Consider the following 7,795-nt stretch of genomic DNA (forward strand, 5'->3'; position numbering starts at 1 on the left):
AAAGCTCATTTGTGTGACAACGACGCCGGCGATGACATCATCACATTCACGTCCAGACTCAATGACAAAGATGGCGTCCTTCGGAAACCCTCTCACCTCCACATAATCTTGTCCCTGTGTCACCCTCATCACCGTGCCTCCCCCCCTCCTTCCCCCATTCCGACCCCACCCACCCCGAGGCACGTCTAATCAGATTTTTGCTCATCTCTTGAGCCACTCAGGAAGGATGAGAGGTGTTTGCGTGGGTGTAGAGGGAGGAGGGTGTAGGGGGTTGCGAGGGGGGGTTCAATAAAGCACAAGATGACACAATTAATGTCAAATTAATGCTCCTCTTTGGTGTCGACATCGCCTCCCTCTTATGTTCTTTCTCACATGACCTCTGTGCCCGCCCCCCTCCCCCGCTCTTCCCTCCATCCTTTGTCTCCCCCCTAACGTATCCCCGCCTCCCCCCCTGCCAAACATCTCAGCTTTAGTTTAGATCACTTTGCACACAGCACAGTGCTAATAGGGCTGGGGGGGTGTAAGGAGAGTGAGGGGTGGGGGGTGCATCTTCCTCCTGATTGGTGTCTCTAATTACGGCTTGATACTGAAGAGTAATTAATGAGTTTGTGGCTGATGGCAGCGTCAGCCTTCGATGGCGGCGGATAAGAGCTGTTTGCGATCTCCCGCGGGACGCGCGCTGGCGCAGGCACGCATAAATAACGGCAAAAAAAAGTGCCTCCGATTATTAACAGTCGCCTCCGCAGCACGACCACCCTCTCAAACTTCCCGTCGACGGCAGCGAGGTGAAGTGAGGTAAGGATATTTTCTCCAGAGAATGCTGGAAAAGGCACACTGACAAAGCCTGATGGGGTCTGAACTAACCTGAAATGGTTGATAAAAATCACAATTATTATTTTTTTTAAAGTATCAAAAATATTTTACATCTTAAAAATAGTATTTTTTTTTTAAAGGGCATTTGATTTATCACAAACTACGGACATCCATCACATTGATACATATTATTTTAATAGCAGTAAATAATTTTTTTTTTTATTCAAAGAGCTGAAAAACCTTTTATTTATTTATTTATTTATTTATTTATTTATTTATTTATTTATTTGGGTATTTATTTATTAATTTATTTATTAATTCATTTGTTTATATTCCTCATGTATGTATGTATTTATTTATTTATTCATATTCACACATTTATTTATTTATGTATTTGTTTGTTTTTATGGATTTATGTTCACTTGTTTATTTATTTATTTGTTTATTTATCCATTTATTGAATAATGTATTTATTTTCGCTTGTGCATTTATGTAATCGTTTAAAAATCAATTTATTGATGCATGAAAAAGGGCATTTGATTGTACCACAAACTACGCACATCCATCACATTGATCCATATTATTTTCATAGCAGTACATACATTTTTTTTGTATTCAAAGAGCTGAAAAACATGTAATTTATTTATTTATTTATATTTATATTTATATTTATATTTATATTTATATTTATATTTATATTTATTTATTTATTTATAGGCATGTAGTTATTTATTTATTTATATTAACACATTTATTTATTTATGTATTCATTTATTTTTATGGATTTATTTTCACGTGTTTATTTATTTATTTAATCGTTTATTTATCCATTTATTTAATAATTTATTTGTTTTATTTATTTAATTGTTTGTTTATTTATTTATGTCTTTATGCATTTATGTGTGTATGGGTGTATTTATGTATTTATTTCATTTTTTTTATGAATTTACTTGTTTGTTTATTTATTTGTTTGTTTATTCATTCACTCATGTATTTACATGTATATTTATTGACTCATTTATTTATGTATTACATTTTTGGTTTAATTTGTTAGTTTGTGAAGTTGTTAATTTGTTCGTTCAATGACAGTTTATACATCATTATTTATTTATTTATTAGTTATTTATTGAGTTATTTGTTTGTTATTTTGTATGAACTGTGGGTGGCTTAAAATCAGACGACGGCCCACAAATGGCCCCCGGGCCATATATTGCTGAGCGTGAAAGTAACTTTATTTGAGTTGATTCGGTCATTCAGTGGCTAATACGTAATTTCAATGAGAAAGCGAGCTTTTGTTTCTTTTGTTTTGTTTCTGCTCATTTCTTTAGGGCGGCAGCGAGGCCTTGCTTGGCATAGCGAAAAGCCGAATCACCTTGTCTATGCTTACGTGACCTTCGGGGAGTGCGTCACCTGGGACGATGGGTGAAAAGGTGAGTGAGACAAGGAGGTGTGATGCACAAACGAATCAGAATGAAAAAAAAAAAATGAAAAAACAGGCGGGGGGGGTAGCGCCCACCCCAGTCGAGCGAGTAAGTGGAGCAGACTTTCAGCATGGCTGCTAACGAGCCCGCTGTCTCTCTTTCATTTCTTTCTCTCTCTCTCTTTCTACCCACCCCCAAACACACACACACACACACACACACACACACACACACACACACACACACACACACACACACACACACGCAGTTCATTAAAGAGTCATTTGTGTGTGCGTCTGTGTGCTGCAGGTTACCATGAGAGATGCACAATACGAAGACGAAGCCGCCGTGGAGTGAGAGAAGCTCCATCTTTTCACGTGTAGCAAACTGGCTGATACTTTTCCAACGGCAGACACTTCATTAGGAACACAGTCCCCAAAAGAAAGATGACAAAACAAGAACGAAATAAGGCGTAGTCGAATATTTAAAATCAATCACACACAAACTTCAACCTTGAAACACAACAACAAACACGGGTGGTCCATTTTGAGGAAATGAAGGCGACCTCTAACACAAAATGGAGGTACAGAACATTCTGGAGGAACCACATAAGTAAGAGTCAATGAGAAAAATAAATACTTGGAATACAACAAGGAATATTTGGTTACGTCCCATCACAAAAACGAGTAAAAAATGAAGTTAGCATTACGAGATTTAGCATAAAAGTTGAGCCAATGCTAACTCACTCGTATAAACTCCGTAATACACTTTTTGTCTATTTTTTAGTATGAGTGCTGAGCGTGTTAATAACAACAAAACTATTTTGTAACAGTGGTTAGCGAATCTCAGGGAAAATGTCACTTTGATAGCATAACATTGGGACAGCATAACACTAGCCACTGTAGTTCTTCAACAGCAACATGTGACATACCATTGTGCCGACGCTAGCTAGCTCCTAAACAACTTGCCATACAATTTTGTCTTTTTTGTGTGAATAAGTTAACAAAAGAGTAAAACAATGTTTTGTAAACAGGTGTTTGCAATGCTAAGCTATCAAAATTCCATGTTTTCAACTGAATATGTTTTCGAATGAAATTTAAGTTAGCATTACGCGAATTAGCATAAAAGTAGAACCAATGCTAACAATCTCTTAGAAACTTTGTTTTTGTCTTCTTTTTGTCACTTTGATAGCATAACATTTGAGCTAACACTTAGCTAGCCACTGTAGCTCTTTGGCAGCAACATTGTTCCGACGCTAGCTAGCTTCGAATCGACAAAAACATACAAGTTTGTCTTTCTTTTTTGAATCAGTTAATAAAAAAGTAAACAACCGTTTTGTAAACAGGTGCTAGTAGTGCCAATGAAAGTTAAAATGCGTGATGAGTCTTAATAGATGCCAATTATTTCGTTTTTTTGTTGTTCTTCTGACTTCAAAATGGCGCCGCGAGAGTGGCTAACTTTCCAGCAGCTACTGTATTTTCTTTTTCTACTTCTTCCTTTAATTTTTTCCTCTTACTTTCCTCACTTTGCTGCTGTGAAATGTTTCTCCACTGTGAAGCTAATAAAGCTAATCCAATACAATCCAACATGCAAAATGCACTAAAAGGCTGGAGATGATATTCGAACCACAAACGCAAAAAAAAAAAAAAAAAAAAGTGAGAGAAACGTTGCCTTTGCCAGTGGAGAGGACTCGGCAGCCCCCCCCCCCCCCACCTCCTGGTATTGGTCCCCCCTGGTGGATCCCCACAGGAAGAGACCACAGGCTTGGCATTGACAACAAGGATAGTTTGATTTAGAGGGCATTATCCTTCCCCTTTTTTTTTCGAGCTCCAATAGGCAATCAGACTTTGGAATGAGGGACGATGAAAGGGGGTGCGTGCCAGGGCATCCATCACCGTGACGCGTTGCCGACCCGGCGGCCCACCCCTTAATCGTGCCCATTTCCAACACACACTGTCAACATATGCGCACAAACAAGCAAGCAAAAAAAAAAAAAAAAAACATCAAAAAAATGCCCAAATCCATTGCCAAATGCAACTCCCTTGCCTCCCAGACATGTTGGTCATGCCACACACACGCATGTGCACACACACACACACGCAGACTCAGTTACTAGTCCTTGGGCTGGAGACAGGGAACAGTGTGTAATACATTGCCTGGTGGTGCACTGGTGCTTGTGGGGGGTTACGGGGGGGTGCAGTCCAGTCTAGACGGAGGCGATAGACATCTCATTAGGGCCTCTTCTGTGGGCTGCCACCAGGCAAACAGAGCGTCCTTGCTCTGGGGAAGTAAAGGAGGAGAAGGCGGGGTACAAAAGACGGGGCCGGAAGGGGGCGACAATCAAAGAGCGAGTCAAGTGAGGAGACAGAGATGCACATTAGACAATGATAATAGCAATAATTGTCTTGATCCTTTAGGAGAACCCCCCCCCCCCCCTCCACCCCTTAACCCCCTATTCCTTACTCCCCCTCCTTTAGCTACCGCAGGCGCTTTGGAAGGCTCCCATAAGCCCCCCCCCCCCCCCCCCCGTTCCACTCCATCTTTGCCTCCTGCTGCTGTTTCACTCTTAATTAATTTCTCACTACTCAGCAGGGCCCGCAGCTCAAGCTCACAGCAGGCGTGACGGCAGACTGATCTCGGATCTAGGGTGACGGCGAAAGCCCTCGCGGCGATTCAGGGACCGAGGCGGGTCACTCCGGACCACACGAAAAGTCTAAACTCTGTCCAGGACATCTTGGTCAGTGTGTTTTTTGCATAACTTGGTTAGTCTAAACATGTGGGTGTGAATTTGAGAAATTATTTAGTCATCCTAAGTGCTGAAAATGGTTTCTGGTTGTATTTCGGGATGGGGTGGGGTGGGGTCTCTTGAAAAGTGGTCATTTTACAGGTTTAAAAATAAAATTCATTGGTTCTGGAATAAATTTATTAAGCAAAAAAAAAAATTGTAAGTCAAGACGTGTTTTCCATTGATATGCCCTAATCCGTTCTAAGTGCTGCAAAATTCAGACATAAATGTGTTCTAAAGCATAAATATGCAGTAAAATATCTCAAATATGTGTTACAATTTGATTATGTTGTATTATTAATAATATTGTGTAGAATATAATATTGTGTATTATTATTATTGGTCATTGTATTTTTTGCATAACTTGGTGAGTATAAAGATGTGGGTATGAATTTGAGAAATTATTCAGCCATGTTCAGTGCTGAAAATGGTTTCTGGTTGTATTTCGGGATGGGGGTATGGGGGTCTCTTGAAAAGTGGTAATTTTACAGGTAATTGGTTTAAAAATAAAATTCATTGGTTCTGGAATAAATTTATTAACCAAAAAAAATTGTAAATGAAGATGCGTTTTCCATGGATATGCCCTAATCCGTTCTAAGTGCTGAAAAATTCGGATATAAATGTGTTCTAAAGCATAAACATGAAGTAAAATATTTCAAATATGTGTTACAATTTGATTATTGTGCATTATTGTATATTATTATTAACAATAATAGTGTGTATATTGTGTATAATATAATATTGTGTTATTATTATTGGTCAGTGTAGTTTTGCATAACTTTCTGAGTCTAAATGTGGGTGTGAATTTGACAAATTATTCAGTCATCTAAAGTGCTGAAAATGGTTTCTGGTTGAATTTCGGGGGAGAGGTACGGGGGTCTCTTGAAAAGTGGTAATTTTGCAGGTACAGTGGTACCTCTATTCCCGAAATTAATTGGTTCTGGAAGAAATTTGTTCATGAAAAAAAATTGTAAGTCAAGACGCGTTTTCCATGTATATGCGCTAATCCGTTCTAAGCGCTCCAAAATTTAGACATAAATATGTTCTAAACCATAAACATCCATTAAAATATCTCAAATAAGTGTTACAATTATAAATGGTCATTTGACTTTCAACTACCATATTTTCCGGTGTATAAGGTGCACCCAAAAGCCTTGATTTAGTTCAAAAGATGACCGTGCGCCTGATACGCTGATGCACCTTATATATGAATAATTATTAAGCTACAACAGGGCATGACGTATGGGGGTCTCTTGAAAAGTGGTAATTTTACATGTAATCGGTTTAAAATAAAATTCATTGGTTCTGGAATAAATTTATTAACCAAAACAAAAATTGTAAATCAAGACGCATTTTCCATGTATATGCCCTAATCCGTTCTAAGTGCAGCAAAATTCGGACATACGTGTGTTCTCAAGCGTAAAGATGCATTAAAATGCTGAAAATACATGTTACAATTTTATTATTACACAATAAATAAGTTTTACATAATGTAAAAAAACAGCAAATTTAATAAAGCCTTAAAACAATCAATGGTTATTTCACTTTTAGCTGTGTTCCCATCGTTTTTTTTCCTTTAGTCCATGTTCTCTCTCAGAAGTGTTTTTTGCCAGTTTTTTATGGTTTTTATGAATTCTTCAAAAATGTCACACGCAAACATTACAATTCTGAGCGATTGTTTGATATTTTCTGGGTGATACACATTTCCGAAAATTTATCGGAATACTCCGTGACTTGAGCACTGTGAAGGACTGGAGAAGGACATAGAAACACATTTATCTTTTTATCTATGAACACATCAACACATACGGTCGAGATCCCTTTCAGCCAATGAGATGTCAGGATGATGCTCAGTGATAGCCAATGGGAGAACAGTTAAAAGTATGTTGCGTTCAGGAAAACCAGAAATGTAAGTATCAGCATAGACCATATGTCTACTTTTCGTAGCTTGATTTTTTTTTTTTTTTTTTATAACAGGAAGTATTTTCCTGTTGAGATATTTCGGAACTTGAAAAATTCGTATGAAAACACGGTAACTATGTAGAAGCGGAACCACTATATGAGGCCAGTGATACTTTTTTTTTCAGTCTTGCGGCTGAGTTGACTTGCATTTTTTTGCAACTGTACCATTCGCGCTTTACATGGCGCGGAAGGACAATCGGACAAAAGAAGCGAAGAAATCTCCAAGGTTGCAAAACCGATTGAGAATTCGTAGTGGAGGCAGCGCACGGCAGGGAGCTCAAGGCCAACGTTGTGCATTGTGACTTTTCTCCAGGGAAGCGATTACGTTGGGCCTTTGAGGTTTCACCTTTAACCACCACGGCCGCCAATTCGAGGGCGGCGCAAAAGCCCAGCGAGCGAGCCAGAGAGCGAATTAGCGCTCGCTTCTGTCCCATCTCTTCACTTTGCCGTTCGAATAGCACTTTAGCTTCTCTCATTCAATCCTTTCATTTCATTTGCACTCACATTTCCTTAAGTGGTTGTTGCAAAAAAATAAATAAAAAAGTAACATCTGACCTCTTCACAAATGAAGTACGGATGGATTTATGATAGATGAGGGGACCTTGAGGTTCGAATTATGATAGATGCGAGGTCCTAGAGCTTAGCCAATAGGCTAAACTCAAAAATAGGTGAAATGTTATGTTGATGGCATCGATTGGTTAGAGGATGGAATCAATGGCAAAGTATTTAGGGCTCAAACTACATGAGACGCTTTGGTTTAAAAAAAACGCTTTTGTCAATCACTGCTAAATAAATAAATAAATAAATAAATAAA

At 38.6% G+C, this 7,795-nt stretch overlaps 1 protein-coding gene and 1 long non-coding RNA gene across 6 annotated transcripts in view; one reads left to right on the forward strand and one right to left on the reverse strand.

Moving 5' to 3' along the window:
- Positions 1–7,795, reverse strand: part of LOC148897049 (uncharacterized) — a 121,021-nt gene that overhangs the window by 32,857 nt on the left and 80,369 nt on the right. For all 4 annotated transcript variants that reach the window (XR_016115235.1, XR_016115234.1, XM_088998177.1 and 1 more), the window contains 2 exons: positions 4,386–4,514; positions 2,549–2,649 (listed from right to left, as the gene is read on the reverse strand). The gene's annotated coding sequence lies outside the window, so the exon portion shown is untranslated. The remainder of the gene's footprint in view (positions 1–2,548; positions 2,650–4,385; positions 4,515–7,795) is intronic.
- LOC148897050 (uncharacterized) lies at positions 655–5,612 on the forward strand. 2 transcript variants are annotated; one of them, XR_016115237.1, is made up of 4 exons: positions 655–795; positions 2,142–2,243; positions 2,544–2,817; positions 4,827–5,612. It is a non-coding gene; the product is annotated as an uncharacterized LOC148897050 (long non-coding RNA). The 2 variants fall into 2 exon arrangements; XR_016115236.1 differs by lacking the exon at positions 4,827–5,612 and having other exon boundaries at positions 2,544–3,860.

The sequence above is a fragment of the Hippocampus bargibanti genome, linkage group LG06, assembly GCF_051943395.1.
Source record: "Hippocampus bargibanti isolate YZ-2025 linkage group LG06, ASM5194339v1, whole genome shotgun sequence".
Taxonomy (NCBI): domain Eukaryota; kingdom Metazoa; phylum Chordata; class Actinopteri; order Syngnathiformes; family Syngnathidae; genus Hippocampus; species Hippocampus bargibanti.